This window comes from Triticum dicoccoides, chromosome 2B (genome assembly GCF_002162155.2).
Source record: "Triticum dicoccoides isolate Atlit2015 ecotype Zavitan chromosome 2B, WEW_v2.0, whole genome shotgun sequence".
Taxonomy (NCBI): Eukaryota; Viridiplantae; Streptophyta; class Magnoliopsida; order Poales; family Poaceae; genus Triticum; species Triticum dicoccoides.
In genome coordinates this window covers 715,497,532-715,516,303 of record NC_041383.1, presented here as the reverse complement: position 1 = coordinate 715,516,303, position 18,772 = coordinate 715,497,532, and the positions used below count along the sequence as shown (strand labels likewise).

The 18,772-nt window shown below is 43.8% G+C and overlaps 1 pseudogene; it reads right to left on the bottom strand.

Moving 5' to 3' along the window:
- The window catches only part of LOC119361239, a 126,912-nt pseudogene that overhangs the window by 106,301 nt on the left and 1,839 nt on the right, over positions 1 to 18,772 (bottom strand).

Genomic DNA, 18,772 nt, shown 5'->3' with positions numbered 1-18,772 from the left:
CCCCGCAACGCTCACTGGGCATCCAATCGATCGGCTTCAGTAAGTAGCAGTAGCGAAGGAATCACTCGATCGGGTTCAGTTAACAGCCATCGATCGATCGCTCGGGTTGAGTAACGCATAGCCTGCAGTGCAATCGCTTGGGTTCAGTTAGAGCCCAACGCCTCACTCGGGTCCAGTTAGAGCCAATGCCTCGCACACACGCGCGTACGTGTACGAGAGAAACGTGCATCACTCGGCCCCCGACCTCCCACCGTAACCGGGAACTCCTCGAAATATTCCTCGCCCTCGCTTCCACCATGGTTTTTTGCATCATGGACGGCCCAAAGAATGTCATGCAGCTGCATCTCCGGCCCGCCCAGGACGAAAAGCCCATTTTCTGTCATGATTTTTTGTCATAGAAGTAGGAGCCCACCACATCTATGATGATACCGGGTTTTGTCACAATTATCATCATAGAAGTTTCATATGTATGACAGAAAAAAATTCGTTCGGCCCAAAATGTCACGGATGTGTCTTTCTTTGTAGTGCAAGAACTTGACCTTGGGCATCACTTGGTGGATCACCACCATCTTGAGGTTGATCTTGCCCTTGATCTTGTTCATTTGGATGAGGACCTTCACTTTGTTCTTCGGAAGCGTGTGGGTCTTGGGTTAGTGATGGTTCCACTTGAGGGGAACATTGTCCTTCTCCTTCGGCCACAAGGGGTTCCTCAATGGGTAGGATATAGCCAACACCCATTCTTCTTATGGCTTTGGGAGGAATTTCCTCACCTACATCACAAATACCACTTTGCTCCACTTGGGTGCCATTATTCTCATCAAACTCCATGTTACATGTCTCCTCAATGAGTCTTGTGGACTTGTTGAGGACACGGTAAGCATGAGAGTTCGTAGCATAACCAACAAATATGCCCTCATGAGCTCTACCCTCAAATTTAGACAAACGAACACCTTTCTTGAGAATGAAACACTTACAACTGAACACTCGGAAGTACTTGAGGTTGGGCTTGTTGCTAGTACGTATCTCATATGGAGTCTTGTTCAAGCCTTTGCGGAGATAGAGCCAATTGGATGCATGACAAGCGGTGTTGATGGCTTCGGCCCAAAAGTTGTACGGGGACTTGAACTCCGCCATCAGGGTCCTTGCCACGTCCATGCATGTTCGGTTCTTCCTCGCTGCTACACCATTTTGTTGAGGGGTGTAAGGTGTGGAATATTGATGCTTGATCCCCTCATCACTAAGAAACTTATCCAATGTATAGTTCTTGAACTCGGCGCCATTGTCACTTCTTATCATCAAAATCTTTGCATTGTGTTGACATTGAGCTTCATTTGCAAAGTCGATGACGGTTTGTTGGGTCTCACTCTTCCTCTTAAAGAAATATACCCAAGTGTATCTTGAATCATCATCCACAATCACCAAGCAATACTTCCTACCCTCAAGACTATCAAAGGATGGAGGCCCAAAGAGATCCATGTGAAGGAGCTCCAAGGGACTCTTCGAGTAGATGATAGTCGTGGGAGGGTGAGCCTTCTCATGTAGCTTTCCCTCGATACAAGCACTACAAGCACGATGTTTGGCAAAACTTACATTCGTTAGTCCACGGACATGGTCCCCCTTGATAAGACTTTGCAAAGATCTCATATTGATGTGGGCTAAACGGCGATGCCAAAGCCATCCCACATCAACTTTAGCCATTAGGCATGTTGCGGTCTTAGTGGGTCGCTCTGAAAAGTTAATTACATAGAGACCATTCTCGACATGCCCAACAAAGGCTACTTTAAGAGTCTTGCTCCACAAGAGGGCCATGGTGTCAATATCAAAGAAAGTGGCAAAGCCCATGAGTGCAAGTTGACGAACGGAAAGTAAGTTGTATGCAAGGGACTCAACAAGCATGACTTTCTCGATCGTGGGATCTTGAGAAATTACAACCTTGCCAAGACCCAATACCTTAGAAGATGAGGCATCACCCCATTCTACATTGGTGGGCATAGATGAAACCTTGTGCACGTCCACCACCAAGCCCTTGCTTCCGGTCATATGATTTGTGGCTCCACTATCGAGCAACCATGATCCCCCACCGGAAGCAAATAGCTACAAGAGATCAATTCTTGGTTTTAGGTACCCATTTTGTAATAGGTCCTTTGATATTAGCAACCAGGGTCTTGGGAACCCAAATAGACCATTCAATGTACTCATAAGAAGAACCAACAAATTTAGCATAAACATGCCCATCACTAGCACGGCATAACACATAAGAAGGGTTAAAGTCGCCGGCTTTGTTGGAAGGAGTGGCATTGCCCTTCTTGATACCACCACCCCTCGCATTGTTCTTCTTCTCCTTAGAAGTACCCTCTCCCTCCTTCAAAGACATTTGCTTGAGAGGAGGAGGTTGTTTGGTGTTCTCGGAATTGAGCACACGAGAGACAACAAGAGCATGATCAAGATCTTTCTTTAATTTAGCATGATCATCGTTGTGTGACTCCTCAAGAGCCAAATGATGACCACGCTCTTCCTCAAGCACATTAGAGAGATCTGATATCTCATCGGTATAGTCACGACTATGCCCTTCCATCTTAGAGATGGTTTCTTCGTGGGCCTCGATCATGTCATTGGCTTCACCATGTTGTTCCAAGAGAGCAACGAAGTGCTTCTTGTGTTTACCCTTGAGCTTACTCATGAAAGACTCAAACTCATTCTCCTATTTGATGACCCACAAGTATAGGGGATCTATCGTAGTCCTTTCGATAAGTAAGAGTGTTGAACCCAATGAGGAGCAGAAGGAAATGACAAGCGGTTTTCGGTAAGGTATTCTCTACAAGCACTGAAATTGTAAGTAACAGATAGTTTTGTGATAAGATAATTCGTAACGGGTAACAAGCAATGAAAGTAAATAAAATGCAGCAAGGTGGCCCAATCCTTTTTGTAGCAAAGGACAAGCCTAGACAATTTCTTATAATGAGAAAAGCGCTCCCGAGGACACATGGGAATTACCGTCAAGCTAGTTTTCATCACGCTCATATGATTCACGTTCGTTACTTTGATAATTTGATATGTGGGTGGACCGGTGCTTGGGTACTGCCCTTTCTTGGACAAGCATCCCACTTATGATTAACCCCTATTGCAAGCATCCGCAACTACAAAAGAAGTATTAAGGTAAACCTAACCATAGCATGAAACATATGGATCCAAATCAGCCCCTTACGAAGCAACGCATAAACTAGGGTTTAAGCTTCTGTCACTCTAGCAACCCATCATCTACTTATTACTTCCCAATGCCTTCCTCTAGGCCCAAATAATGGTGAAGTGTCATGTAGTCGACGTTCACATAACACCACTAGAGGAGAGACAACATACATCTCATCAAAATATCGAACGAATACCAAATTCACATGACTACTAATAGCAAGACTTCACCCATGTCCTCAGGAACAAACGTAACTACTCACAAATCATATTCATGTTCATGATCAGAGGAGTATTAATATGCATTAAGGATCTGAACATATGATCTTCCACCAAATAAACCAATTAGCATCAACTACAAGGAGTAATCAACACTACTAGCAACCCACAGGTACCAATTTGTGGTTTTGATACAAGATTAGATACAAGAGATGAACTAGGATTTTGAGAGGAGATGGTGCTGGTGAAGATGTTGATGGAGATTGACCCCCTCCCGATGAGAGGATCGTTGGTGATGACCATGCTGATGATTTCCCCCTCCCGGAGGGAAGTTTCCCCCGCAGAACAGCTCCGCCGGAGCCCTAGATTGGTTCCACCAAGGTTCCGCCTCGTGGCGGCAGAGTTTCGTCCCATAAGCTTGCTTATGATTTTTTCCAGGGTAAGAGGCCTCATATAGCTGAAGATGGGCAGCGGAGGGCCACCAGATGGCCCACGAGACAGGGGGCGCGCCCAGTAGGGGTGGGCACGCCTCCCAATCTCGTGGCTAGGGTGTGGGCCCCCTCTGGTACTTTCTTTGCTCAATAATTCTTATTAATTCCAAAAATGACTTCCGTGGAGTTTCAGGACTTTTGGAGTTGTGCAGAATAGGTTTCCAATATTTGCTCCTTTTCCAGCCCAGAATTCTAGATGTCGGCATTCTCCCTCTTCATGATAAACCTTGTAAAATAAGAGAGAATAGCCATAGGTATTGTGAAATAACGTGTAATAACAGCCCATAATGCAATAAATATCAATATAAAAGCATGATGCAAAATGGACGTATCACTCCTCCTTCGTCCCCTCACTTTCATCAATGCAATCCGTCAAGGAAGGATTAGTAGTGATGGTAGTTTTGATGTTGGGGGTTACCTTGTTGGTGGCTTACCCATGAGGCACTTGGCGGTGATGTTCTTGTTGGGTGAATAGAAGAGGGACACCTCTAGAGTTGTTGCAATGGCAACAGAGGCATGGCAACCGTCTCACTATCTTCATCATGATCATCCTCATTGTACTCTTCTTGTGCCACCAACCCCTTGGAAGGAGTCTTCTTGGTGAAGTTGTTCTTGTTGGGGAAGGACTTGGCCTTGTATTTTCAAATAAGCCTGCCACCATTGTCTTCCCTCTTCTCGTATGGGCAATCCACAACAAAGTGACTCACATTGCCACAATTATAGCACATCCTCACACGTTGTTGTTGGTAAACACAATAATTTCAAAAAAATCCTACGATCACGCAAGATCTATCTAGGTGATGCATAGAAACGAGAGGGGAGAGTGTGCCCACGTACCGTCGTAGACCAAAAGCGGAAGTGTTTCAATAACGCGGTTGATGTAGTCGAACTTCTTCGTGATCCAACCGATCAAGTACCAAACGTACGGCACCTCCGCATTCAGCACAGGTTCAGCTTGATGAAATCCCTCATGCTCTTGATCCAGTTGAGGATGAGGGTGAGTTCTGTCAGCACGACGGCGTGGCGACGGTGATGATGATGCTACCGGCGCAGGGCTTCGGCTAAGCACTACGATGGTATGATCGAGGTGTGTAACTGTGGAGGGGGGCACCGCACACGGTTAAGAGAAACTTGTGTGTCTTTGGGGTGCCCCCTGCCCACGTATATAAAGGAGGGAGGGAGGGAAGCCGGCCCTCTAGGGGTGCACCTAGAGTATGGAGTCCTACTAGGACTTCCAAGTCCTAGTAGGAATCCCTTTCCCTTTTGGAGTAGGAAAGAAGGAAAGAGGGAAAGAGAGAGGGAGTAGGAAAGGGCGAGGAGGCGCCGCCCCCTTCCCCTAGTCCAATTCGGACCCATGGGGGAGGCACCACCTCCCCTTTGGCCTGCCTCCTCCTTTCCCGTATGGACCAATAAGGCCCATTACTTCTCAAGGTGAATTCCCGTAACACCCAGGTAGTCCGAAAAAAATACTCAAATCACTCAGAACCTTTCAAATGTCCGAATGTAGCCTAGAATATATGAATCTTTACGTCTCAACCATTTCAAGACTCCTCGTCACGTCTTTGATCTCATCCGGGACTCCGAACAAACTTCGATCATCAAAACACATAACTCATAATATAAATCGTCACCGAACTTAAGCGTGCGGACCCTACGGGTTCGAGAACTATGTAGACATGACTGAGACACATCTCCAGTCAGTAACCAATAACAGAACCTGGATGCTCATATTGGCTCCTACATATTCTGCGAAGATTTTTATCGGTCAAATCGCATGACAACATACGTTGTTCCCTTTGTCGTCGGTATGTTACTTGTCTGAGATTCGATCGTCAGTATCTCATACTAGTTCAATCTCGTTACTGGAAAGTCTCTTTACTCGTTTCGTAATACTTCATCCCACAACTAACTCATTAGTCACAATGCTTGCAAGGCTTATAGTGATGAGCATTACCAAGAGGGCCCAGAGATACCTCTTTGATACATGGAGTGACAAATCCTAATCTCGATCTATGTCAACCCAACAAAAACCTTCGGATACACCTTTAGAGCATCTTTATAATCACCCAGTTATATTGTGATGTTTGATAGCACACAAGGTGTTCCTCCGGTATTCGGGAGTTGCATAATCTCATAGTCTGAGGAACGTGTGTAAGTCATGAAGAAAGCAGTAGCAATGAAACTGTAACGATCATAATGCTAAGCTAACGGATGGGTCTTGTCCATCACATCATTCTCCTAATGATGTGATCTCGTTCATCAAAAATGACAACACATGTCTATGGTTAGGAAACATAACCATCTTTGATTAGCGATCTAGTCAAGTAGAGGCATACTAGGGACACTATGTTTTGTCTACGTATTCACACATGTACTAAGTTTCCGGTTAATAGAATTCTAGCATGATTAATAAACATTTATCATGATATAAGTAAATATAAGTAACAACTTTATTATTGCCTCTAGGGCATATTTCCTTCAGTCTCCCACTTGCACTAGAATCAATAATCTAGTTCACATCGCCATGTGATTTAACATCAATAGTTCACATCTGTATGTGATTAACACCCATAGTTCACATCGCCATGTGACAAACAACCAAAGGGTTTACTAGAGTCAATAATCTAGTTCACATTGCTATGTGATTAACACCCAAAGAGTACTAAGGTGTGATCATGTTTTTCTTATGAGAGAAGTTTAGTCAACGGGTCTGTCACATTCAGAGCCGTATGTATTTTGCAAATATTCTATGTCTACAATGCTCTGCATAGAGCTACTCTAGCTAATTGCTCCCATTTTCAATATGTATCCAGATTGAGACTTAGAGTCATCTAGATCGGTGTAAAAGCTTGCATCGACGTAACTCTTTACGACAAACTCTTTATCACCCCCATCACCGAGAAACATTTCCTTAGTCCTCACTAAGGATAATTTTAATTGTTGTCCAGTGATCTACTCTTAGATCACTATTGTACCCCCTTGCCAAACTCATGGCAAGGTACACAATAGGTCTGGTATACAGCACAACATACTTTATAGAACCTATGATGGTGGCATAGGGAATGACTTTCATTCTCTTTCTATCTTCTATCGTGGTCGGGCTTTGAGTCTTACTCATCTTTACACCTTGTAATGCAGACAAGAACTCCTTCTTTAACTGATCCATTTTGAACTCCTTCAAAAACTTGTCAAGGTATTTATTCATTGAAAAAAACTTATCAACCGTCTTGATCTATCTCTATAGATCTTGATGCCCAATATGTAAGCAGCTTCACCAAGGTCTTTCATTGAAAAACTCTTATTCAAGTATCCATTTATGCTATCCAGAAATTCTATATCATTTCCAATCAACAATATGTCATCCACATATAATATTAGAAATGCTATAGAGCTCCCACTCACTTTCTTGTAAATACAGACTTCTCTAAAAGTCTGTATAAAACCATATGCTTTGATCACACTATCAACGCGTTTATTCCAACTCCGAGAGGCTTGCACTAGTCCATAAATGGATCGCTGGAGCTTGCACACTTTGTTAGCACCCTTTGGATCGACAAAACCTTCTGGTTGCATCATATACAACTCTTGTTCCAGAAATCCATTCAGGAATGCAGTTTTGACATCCATCTGCCAAATTCATAATCATAAAATGCAGCAATTGCTAACATGATTCAGACAGACTTAAACATCGCTATGGGTAAGAAAGTCTCATCGTAGTCAACTCCTTGAACTTGTCGAAAACCTTTTGCGACAAGTCGAGCTTTGTAGATAGTAACACTACTATCAGTGTCCATCTTCCTCTTGAAGATCCATTTATTCTTAATGGCTTGCCGATCATCGGGTAAGTCCACCAAAGTCCACACTTTGTTCTCATACATGGATCCCATCTCAGATTTCATGGCCTCAAGCCATTTCACGGAATCTGGGCTCATCATCGCCTCCTCATAGTTTGTAGGTTCACCATGGTCTAGTAACATGACTTCCAGAACAGGATTACCGCACCACTCTGGTGCGGATCTCACTCTGGAAGACCTACGAGGTTCGGTAGTAATTTGATCTGAAGTTTCATGATCATCATCATTAGCTTCCTCACTAATTGTTGTAGGAATCACTGGAACCGATTTTTGTGATGAACTACTTTCCAATAAGGGGGAAGGTACAATTACCTCATCAAGTTCTAGTTTCCTCCCACTCACTTCTTTCGAGAGAAACTCCTTCTCTAGAAACGATCCATTCTTAGCAAAAAGAAAAAAATTGCCTTCGGATCTGTGATAGAAGGTGTACCCAATAGTTTCCTTTGGGTATCCTATGAAGATGGTTCGAGCTTATCAGGTTGAAGCTTTTTCACATAAGCATCGCAGCCCCAAACTTTAAGAAACGACAACTTTGGATTCTTGCCAAACCAATATTCATAAGGCGTCGTCTCAACGGATTTCGATGGTGCCCTATTTAACGTGAATGCAGTTGTCTCTAATGCATAACCCCAAAACGATAGTGGTAAATCGGTAAGAGACATCATAGATCGCACCATATCCAATAAAGTGTGGTTACGACATTCGGACACACCATTATGTTGTGGTGTTCCAGGTGGCGTGAGCTGTGAAACTATTCCACATTGTTTTAAATGAAGGCCAAACTCGTAACTCAAATATTCTCCTCCACGATCAGATCGTAGAACCTTTATTTTCTTGTTACGATGATTCTCCACTTCACTCTGAAATTCTTTGAACTTTTCAAATATTTCAGACTTGTGTTTCATTAAGTAGATATACCCATATCTGCTCAAATCATTTGTGAAGGTCAGAAAATAATGATACCCGCTACGAGCATCAACACTCATTGGACCGCATACATCGGTATGTATTATTTCGAATAAGTCACTAGCTCGTTCCATTGTTCTGGAGAACAGAGTTTTAGTCATCTTGCCCATAAGGCACGGTTCGCAAGCATAAAATGATTCATAATCAAGTGATTCCAAAAGTCCATATTTATGGAGTTTCTTTGTGTGCTTTACACCGATATGACCCAAACGGCAGTGCCACAAATAAGTTGCACTATCATTATCAACTTTGCATTTTTTGGCATCAATACTATGAATATGTGTATTACCATGATCGAGATTCAATAAACCATCAACATTGGGTGTATGACCATAAAAGGTTTTATTCATGTAAACAGAATAACAATTATTCTCTGTCTTAAATGAATAACCGTATTGCAATTAACATGATCTAATTGCTCAACGCAAACACCAAATAACATTTATTTAGGTTCAACACTGATCCCAAAAGTATAGGGAGTACTCAATGATGATCATATCAATATTGGAACCACTTCCAACACACATCGTCACTTCATCCTCAACTAGTCTCTATTTATTCTGCAACTCCTGTTTCGAGTTACTAATCTTAGCAACCGAACAAGTATCAAATACCCAGGGATTACTATGAGCACTAGTAAGGTACACATCAGTAATATATATATCAAATATACCTTTGTTCACTATGCCATCCTTCTTATCCGCTAAATATTTGGGACAGTTCCACTTCCAGTGACCATTTCCTTTGTAGTAGAAGCACTCAGTTTCTGGCTTAGGTCCAGCTTTGGGCATCTTCACGGGAGTGACAACTTGCTTGCCATTCTTCTTGAAGTTCCCTTTCTTTCCCTTTGCCCTTTTGTTGAAACTAGTGGTCTTGTTTAATCATCAACACTTGATGCTCTTTCTTGATTTCTACCTTTGTTGATTTCAGCATCACGAAGAGCTCGGGAATCATTTTCGTCATCCCTTGCATACTATAGTTCATCACGAAGTTCCAGTAACTTGGTGATGGTGACTAGAGAACTCTATCAATCACTATCTTATCTAGAAGATTAACTCCCACTTGATTCAAGTGATTGTAGTACCCAGACATTCTGAGCACATGCACTAGTTGAGCAATTCTCCTCCATCTTTTAGGCAAAGTACTTGTCAGAGGTCTCATACCTCTTAACACGGGCATGAGTCTAAAATACCAATTTCAGCTCTTGGAACATCTCATATGCTCAGTGAAGTTTCAAAAACGTTTTTGAAGTCCCGGTTCTAAGCCGTAAAGAATGGTGCACTAAACTATCAAGTAGTCATCATATTGAGCTAGACAAACATTCATAACGTTTGCATCTGCTCCTGCAATAGGTCTGTCACCTAGCGGTGCATCAAGGACATAATTCTTCTGTGCAGCAATGAAGATACACCTCAGATCATGGACCCAGTCCGCATCATTTCTACTATCATCTTTCAACTTAATTTTCTCTAGGAACATATAAAAAACATAGGGAACCTATAATGCGAGATATTAATCTACAACATAATTTGCAAAATACTATCAGGACTAAGTTCATGATAAATTAAAGTTTAGTTAATCATATTACTTAAGAACTCCCACTTAGATAGACATCCCTCTACTCATCTAAATGATAACGTGATCCAAATCAACTAAACCATGTCCTATCATCACGTGAGATGGAGTAGTTTTCAATGGTGAACATCACTATGTTGATCATATCTACTATATGATTCATGCTTGACCTTTCGATCTCTAGTGTTTCGAGGCCATATCTGCATATGCTAGGCTCGTCAAGTTTAACCTGAGTATTCTGCATGTGCAAAACTGGCTTGCACCCGTTGTATGTGAACATAGAGCTTATCACAGCCGATCATCACGTGGTGTCTCGGCACGAAGAACTGTCGCAATGGTGCATACTCAGGGAGAACACTTATACCTTGAAATTTTAGTAAGGGAACATCTTATAATGCTACCGCCGTACTAAGAAAAATAAGATGCATACAAGATAAACATCACATGCAATCAAAATATGTGACATGATATGGCCATCATCATCTTGTGCTCATGATCTCCATCAACGAAGCATCGTCATGATCTCCATCGTCACCGACGTGACACCTTGATCTCCATCATAGCATCGTTGTTGTCTCGCCAACTATTGCTTCTACGACTATCGTTACCGCTTAGTGATAAAGTAAAACAATTTGCATACAATAAAGCGACAACCATATGGCTCCTGCCAGTTGCCGATAACTCTGCTACAAAACATGATCATCTCATACAACAATTTATATCATGTCATGCCTTGACCATATCACATCACGGCAAGCCCTGCAAAAATAAGTTTAGACGTCCTCTACTTTGTCGTTGCAAGTTTTACGTGGCTACTACGGGCTTCTAGCAAGAACCTTTCTTGCCTACGCATCAAAACCACAACGATTTTTCATCAAGTGTGCTGTTTTAACCTTCAACAAGGACCGTCCATAGTCAAACTCGATTCAACTAAAGCTGGAGAAACAGACACCCGCTAGGCACCTGTGTGCGAAGCATGTCGGTAGAACTAGTCTCATGAACGCGGTCATGTAATGTCGGTCCGGGCCGCTTCATCCAACAATACCGCTAAGTCAAAGTAAGACGTTGTCGGTAAGCAGTATGACTATTATCGCCCACAACTCTTTGTATTCTACTCGTGCATAAAACATCTATGCATATACCTGGCTCGGATGCCACTATTGGGGAACGTAGTAATTTCAAAAAAAATCCTACGATCACACAAGATCTATCTAGGTGATGCATAGCAACAAGAGGGGGGAGTGTGTCCACGTACCCTCGTAGACCAAAAGCGAAAGCGTTTCAATAACGCGGTTGATGTAGTCGAACTTCTTCGCAATCCAACCGACCAAATACCGAACATACGGCACCTCCGCGTTCAGCACACATTCAGCTCGATGATGTCCCTCGTGCTCTTGATCCAGTTGAGGATGAGGGTGAGTTCCGTCAGCACGACGGCATGGAGATGGTGATGATGATGCTACCGGCGCAGGGCTTCACCTACGCACTACGCTGGTATGATCGATGTGTGTTACTGTGGAGGGGGGCACCGCACACCGTTAAGAGAAACTTGTGTGTTTGGGGTGCCCCCTGCCCACGTATATAAAGGAGGGAGGGAGGGAGGCCTGCCTCCTAGGGGTGCACCTAGAGTATGGAGTCCTACTAGGACTTCCAAGTCCTAGTAGGAATCCCTTTCTCTTCTGGAGTAGGAGAGAAGGAAAGAGGGAAAGAGAGAGGGAGTAGGAAAGGGCAAGGGGGCCACCGCCCCCTTCCCCTATTCCAATTCGGACCCATGGGGGGGCCCACCTCCCCTTTGGCTTGCTTCCTCCTTTCCCGTATGGCCCAATAAGGCCCATTACTTCTCCCGATGAATTCCCGTAACTCCCTGGTACTCCGAAAAATACTCGAATCACTCGGAACCTTTCCGATGTCCAAATATAGCCTTCCAGTATATGAATCTTTATGTCTCGACCATTTTGAGACTCTTCATCATGTTAGTGATCTCATCCGGGACTCGGAACAAACTTCGGTCATCAAAACACATAACTCATAATAGAAATTGTCATCGAACGTTAAGCGTGCGGACCCTACGGGTTCGAGAACTATGTTGGCATGACCGAGACACATCTCCGGTCAATAACCAATAGTGGAACCTGGATGCTTAGGCTCCTACATATTCCATGAAGATCCTTATCGGTCAAACCGCATAACAACATACGTTGTTCCCTTTGTCATTGGTATGTTACTTGCCCGATATTCGATCGTCGGTATCATCATACCTAGTTCAATCTCTTTACTGGCAAGTATGTTTACTCGTTCTGTAATACTTCATCCTGCAACTAACACATTAGTCACAATGCTTGCAAGGCTTATAGTGATGAGCATTACCGAGAGGGCCCAGAGATACCTCTCCGATACATGGAGTGACAAATCCTAATCTTGATCTATGCCAACCCAACAAACACCTTCGGAGACACCTGTAGAGCATCTTTATAATCACCTAGTTACGTTGTGATGTTTGATAGCACACAAGGTGTTCCTCTGGTATTCAGGAGTTGAATAATCTCATAGTTTGAGGAACGTGTATAAGTCATGAAGAAAGCAGTAGCAATGAAACTGTAACGATCATAATGCTAAGCTAACGGGTGGGTCTTGTCCATCACATCATTCTCCTAATGATGTGATCCCCTTCATCAAATGAAAACACATGTCTATGGTTAGGAAACATAACCATCTTTGATTAACGAGCTAGTCAAGTAGAGGCATACTAGGGACACTATGTTTTGTCTATGTATTCACACATGTACTAAGTTTCCGGTTAATACAATTCTAGCATGAATAATAAACATTTATCATGATATAAGGAAATATAAATAAAAACTTTATTATTTCCTCTAGGGCATATTTCCTTCAGTTGCTTGCCCTTGGCGCCACTTGAGTTGTTCTTGTTGAAGTTGGGCCTTGTGATCTTCTTGTTGCCCCAAAATTTCGGTGAAGCAAGAGCCATGTGCTCATGATAGGCATATTTGGTGTCTTCGGGGCAACTCTCCTCTTCTTCCTCTTCATCCTCTTCTTCCACACTAGCCTTGGCCTTCAAAGCAAGGTTGGGCTCCTTTGATCATTGAGAACGCAACACTGCATTGTCGGCAGTCTTGTCCAAGATCCTCATTGTAACAAACTCATCCAACACTTCACTTGAGTACAAGGCGTGAAAGTCAGGCCTTTGAGAAATGACAGAGGACATGGCCTTATGGTAAGGCATCATGGCCTTGGGAAACTTGCGCTTGATCCAATTGTCATCCGTATCCTTGCTCCCATGATCTCGGAGTGAGACCGCGAGAGTAGTTAATCTTTGGTAAAGCTCTCGAGGTTCGTCATCTTCAATCATTGTAAACTCATCGGCTTCACCTTGCACCACTTCAAAGTTTGAGCGTTGAATGCTTGTGCTTCCCTTGTATATGGAAACAACATGCTCCCATGCTTCCTTGGCCACGGTGAAAGGTCGGAGGTGCGCAATATCTTCAGGAAGAATGGCTTCTTGAAGAATGAAGAGAGTGAACTCGTTGAATTGATGATCCGTGGCTTCTCTGGGAGTGAAGCTGCTTGGGACATGCGGGTAGAAACCTTGCTCAATAATTCTCCAAAGATTAGTAGAACTATGATTTAAATGACGTTTAAAGTGGTACACCCAAGAGGCAAAATTCTCATTTTTCACAAGCTTAGGAGGAGGACCAACATGATTCATATGCATGGAGGGAATCGGTCCTCCATATGTAAGAGGTGGTTCAACATGGGCAAAGATGCCACTCCCATTTCTACCACTAGGCAAAGGAACTTGATCACTACTAGCTTCCCCCTTTTTGGAGTTAGCATCCGCCACCTTGTTAGTGGGATCAACCACTTCTAACGGTGCGGTGGATAATTTAAGGCCTTCAAGAAACTCCTTAAACATGCCTTTAACCTCGGTCGTCATGGAGGTTTTCAATGTGTCCATAGCCGCATTGAACTCCTCACGAGAGACTGAGGATCCCCCATCGGCCGTAGACAAGGACGAACTCACACCGGGGTGCTCCTCCCCCTTGTCTACGGTGTCACCCATACTCTTCGGACGGTAAAGTCCTTAATAAAGAGACGAGGCTCTGATACCAATTGAAAGGATCGACATGGTTGACTGGAGGGGGGTGAATAGGCAACTAAGAATTTTTAGCTTTTCTTGACCAAATTAAACTTAGCATCAAAAGAGGTTGTATAGATGTGCAACTAGGTGAGCAACCAATATGATGCAGCAACAACAAGCATACACGCAAGCAAGGGATACAACACAAGTAAAGCTTGCACAAAGTAAAGGTAAGAAGTAACCACAAGTGGAGCCGGTGAAGACAAGGATGTGTTTCCGAAGTTCCTTCCCTTCGAGAGGAAGTACGTCTCCGTTGGAGCGGTGTGGAGGCACAATGCTCCCCAAGAAGTCACTAGGGAGAGAGATCAGGCAAGAATGAGCTTTTTAATGGCAATGGAGCTTGGGACGAAGAGGTCAACCTTAGGAAGAAGAAGACCCCCTTTTCATATAGAGAGGCAAAAATCCAACCGTTTTCTGCCCTGTGCCCGTGGCCAAGCGGTATGACTACTCTTTGGAGCGGTACTACCTCTTAGGCGGTACTACCCCGCAAAGGCCTAAAATACACTGGTTGTACCCATGGTAGTGCCACCGGAGCGGTACTACTGCTGCCCCTAAGCGGTACTACCGCTTAGGGATTTTAGACCTGGAGAGGCAGTAGTAGTAGAGGGTGCTAGGGTGGCAGTACCGTGCCAAGCGGTACTACCTTCCTAGTGCCACTCTACTACCGCTTAGTGTAAAGTGGGAACAGAAGCTTGCACAGAGGAAAACCCCGCAAGCGGTAGTGGCGGCGGTAGTACGGGCAGTAGTACCGCCAGATCGGTACTACCGCCCTACTAGCATTAATTGCAGATCAGCAACAGAATGTTGCAAGCTCGGGGAAACCCTAAGCGGCAGTGCCACGGAAGTACCCATCGGTACTACCGCATAAGCGGTACTACCGTGGGCACTAGCGGTACTATCGCTTGCAAGACACTGAAAAACCACGGAAAACATATGGATACGCGAGAAGGGAAAGGAAGCTGTGGGTGCATATGGGGCTGTGTACGTGTCGATTCCACGCATACCTTTCCAACATGGACCCCCTCTTAATAGTACGGATCTCCTACGACTCAAATCCACTAAAAAGAAATCGTCGGAAAATAACCGTCTTCACTCTCTACCATTGAGGGGAGAAACTGTCTCGTGCCTATAGATATAGTCTCTAAAAAGGTCAATGCCCATAATTAGTCCGCAAAACATATTGTCATCAATCACCAAAACCACTTAGGGAGAAATATGCCCTTACAAACGGGACTAATGCTCTAATCTGGCCAGGACCAAAGCCCTATTTTCTACTAGTGGTAATAGCTCATTGTACCATTGATTGTCATTGCATATGGTTAAGTATTTTGTGAAATGGATGACTCTTCTGCTACTGATTCGACAAGTTGGGCATCATTTTGTGCCTTATCATCATGAGTTAAAAGAATATCTTGAGAAAGTGTAACAGTAGTGCTGTTGCTGCTATCCTTAGGGTGATGTTGTTTCATAGGCCATTGTTGGAGAACTTGGTCAAAAGTGTATGCATTTGCTTCCTCATTTGCATCTTTAGCAAGATAGCAGGAAGAAGAAGGCTTTCTAAGTCCAGTTGTAGTTGTACATGTGCATGCTTTAATTGTTTCTCCTGATTTTTGCATTTTTGCTCAGCAGCTTGTCTTTAGTGCAAAATGACTCATATGCAGAAATGGAGGGGTATAGCAACACTGAGATTGTTCTAGGAGAGTGGTGTGGGTTCATTGGTACCCATATGCATATCTACAGGTCTACAAGTCGCATCTCTGCTTAATGCTTGTAGGTCATTTTGTAACTGTTGCATAAGCTCAAATTGACGTTCACAAAAACTGGGAGCAGAATACCCATAAAAAGCATGCAACTCCTGAGCATTAGCATGCCTAATTTCCAATCGACAATCATCTTGGTACAGGTACAGTCCATGTAAACCACGCAAGGCATCATCGGCCATGGTAACATGTGCATATTCAATGAATATAGATGATGTATCTGTCAGTGAGTCCTGATGTGGGTTGTGGAACATTTCCCCAACTATCCCATATGCAGAAAATACTTGACTGATCAACTCAGGAGACACTAGTTGCCGATATTGATGTACTACCACATGAAGGACTCTTCCCCGAGGGTCTGGAATTCTATCAAACACATGGTGTGCATTGTTACCTTCACTCCAAGTTTGAGTCTCTGCTCCAGACCATGTGTTGAACACCTGGTGGGCAGCACTTGCACTACCACTTTGAGTGTAGAAAGTTGCCATTGATCTAATGAAGTAGAGAGACCACTTAATGCACCTGGGTCTACCGCCGCCGGAGAAAAGGGAAATCACTCAACCTCGACTCAAACACCACCAAGACACACGGATAAAGTTGGGAGACCGAAATTTTGTAGCAGCATGGATGAAAGCTACCAACCGTCCACAACCCTCGATCTATGTCTGATCAAGCACCGCTGCCAACGCATGTGCTAGGGTTTGAAGAAGCCCAACGACACCGCTGTCGTGAGTTGTCGAACAGAGAGGAATTTTACAGGGAAATCCCCAACCAATCTGCCAGAGAAACTCAAATTGCCTCCATATAGAACGGGAAGTGGGTGGGATTTGAGATGGAGGAGAACCCAACTCCGAGTTCCTCTGTTGCCAAGGAACAACCAGCTCTTATTACCAATTGTCAGGCCCTGGCTAGGGATTTGAGGGAACCGAGAGGGATTTAGAGATGAAACACAAAGGAAACGAGGAATCTCAACATGTCACAGGGATTCACTACTGTCAGAGGAAAGCTTTACTAGAATTTAGGGATCACAATGAAGCTTATGCCGGCCAGAACATGGCAGCGGCTAGGGTTCAACCCTAATACAAGAGATAAGATAGTTCTGCCGTTCGACTTCATGACTTTATATAGCAAGCAACACTAGCTAGAGAGAAAGGAGATAAACAGTGGGCGCTTGTGCTCCCAGAGATGGATGGTGCCTCGGTGAAGGGGTAAGTGAGCTGCGTGTGAATAATGTAAGTTTTGATTTCTTCAGAATCTTCAGACTTGGGAGCTTACCAAGGTTTGGGTCCTGACACGACATTATGTCCTATTAAACATGGGCTCCTGTACGTAGCCTCCTTCTCCCCTAAGGAAAAAGACCTAGGGTTCCTTTGCCTCCTGTCAGTCTGCCTCTTCTGTGGTGGCCTTAGAGCCATGGTGGTGAGATGGATCCCGGCCCTTGTCGGCGGGAGGGCTCAGTTTCCATATGTTCCTTCGAGTTTTGTTAGGGTTTGTGTCTTGCTTAGAAAGACAAGACGGCGGTGGCTCCCTGAACATGGAATAAGGTTCTCCCTGCCTAGCCTGCATCCCGGCGGTGTGTCTAGCATTATCGGTGGGCGTGTGGAGGTGTGTCTTCGGTGAATGTGTCTTTGATGGATTTTCTCGGATCCGATCGTAGTACGTCTATGTTCGTGTGTTTACATGTTGGATCCTTCTGATTTGCGCTACTCTTCAACGGTGGCGGTTGTTGTTTTGTTGCGCTGGTCATATTAGCCTTAGCATGACGACTTTTCGACTGTTTACTACAATAAATTTTTCCCGGCTCCTTCGAGGGAGGGGCGATGATGGCGGCACGCCTTCGACTCGCTTCGGTGCTTGTAGTCGCCGTTAGGTGGTCTACAGATGTAATTTTTAGTATTATTTTTTGTGTTCATTGTACTGTCATGATTGAAGATGAATAAATCAGAAATTTTCTTGGCAAAAAAAAAACCTTCATGCCCTATTATCATCTTCCAGCGTCACCAGTCTCGCTGTCGCAACTGGTCTTAAAGTTATCATATCAAAATACTACTACCAAACGTACCAACATTGGGAAACAAGGAGGCCGTGACAACTTGTCCGTTTTAGTTGTGCATCTAGCCAAATTACAGAGGTAAAATAAACAGTTTGGGCCTAGTTTGGCAGCGCAGTTTTCAAAATACCATAATATTTCAAAACTTCGGTATTGCAATGCTTGGGCAATGAATACTACAGTTTTCTTTTTTTTTTAACCGAATACTACAGTTTTCTAAAAACTTCAATTCTTTCAGTTTTAGGAATGCTACTGATATGTTTGGCTGGTGTTGTTTTACTGTAGCTTTGACCGATAATTACACAACTTAATCTAACTTACTACACCTACGGAGCTACACGACCGGATCAATCAGTGTGTGCTGACGACCGCCTGGCTGCATGCAGCGCTGTACGGCCTTCTGATTGCTGAGCTAGGAAGTTGCGGACATGATCAGCCGTAGCTAACGAAATCAGTCCTATTTAACTAGTGTGGTGCATGCGATGAAAAAGAATGAATCAATAACTACGAAAGGA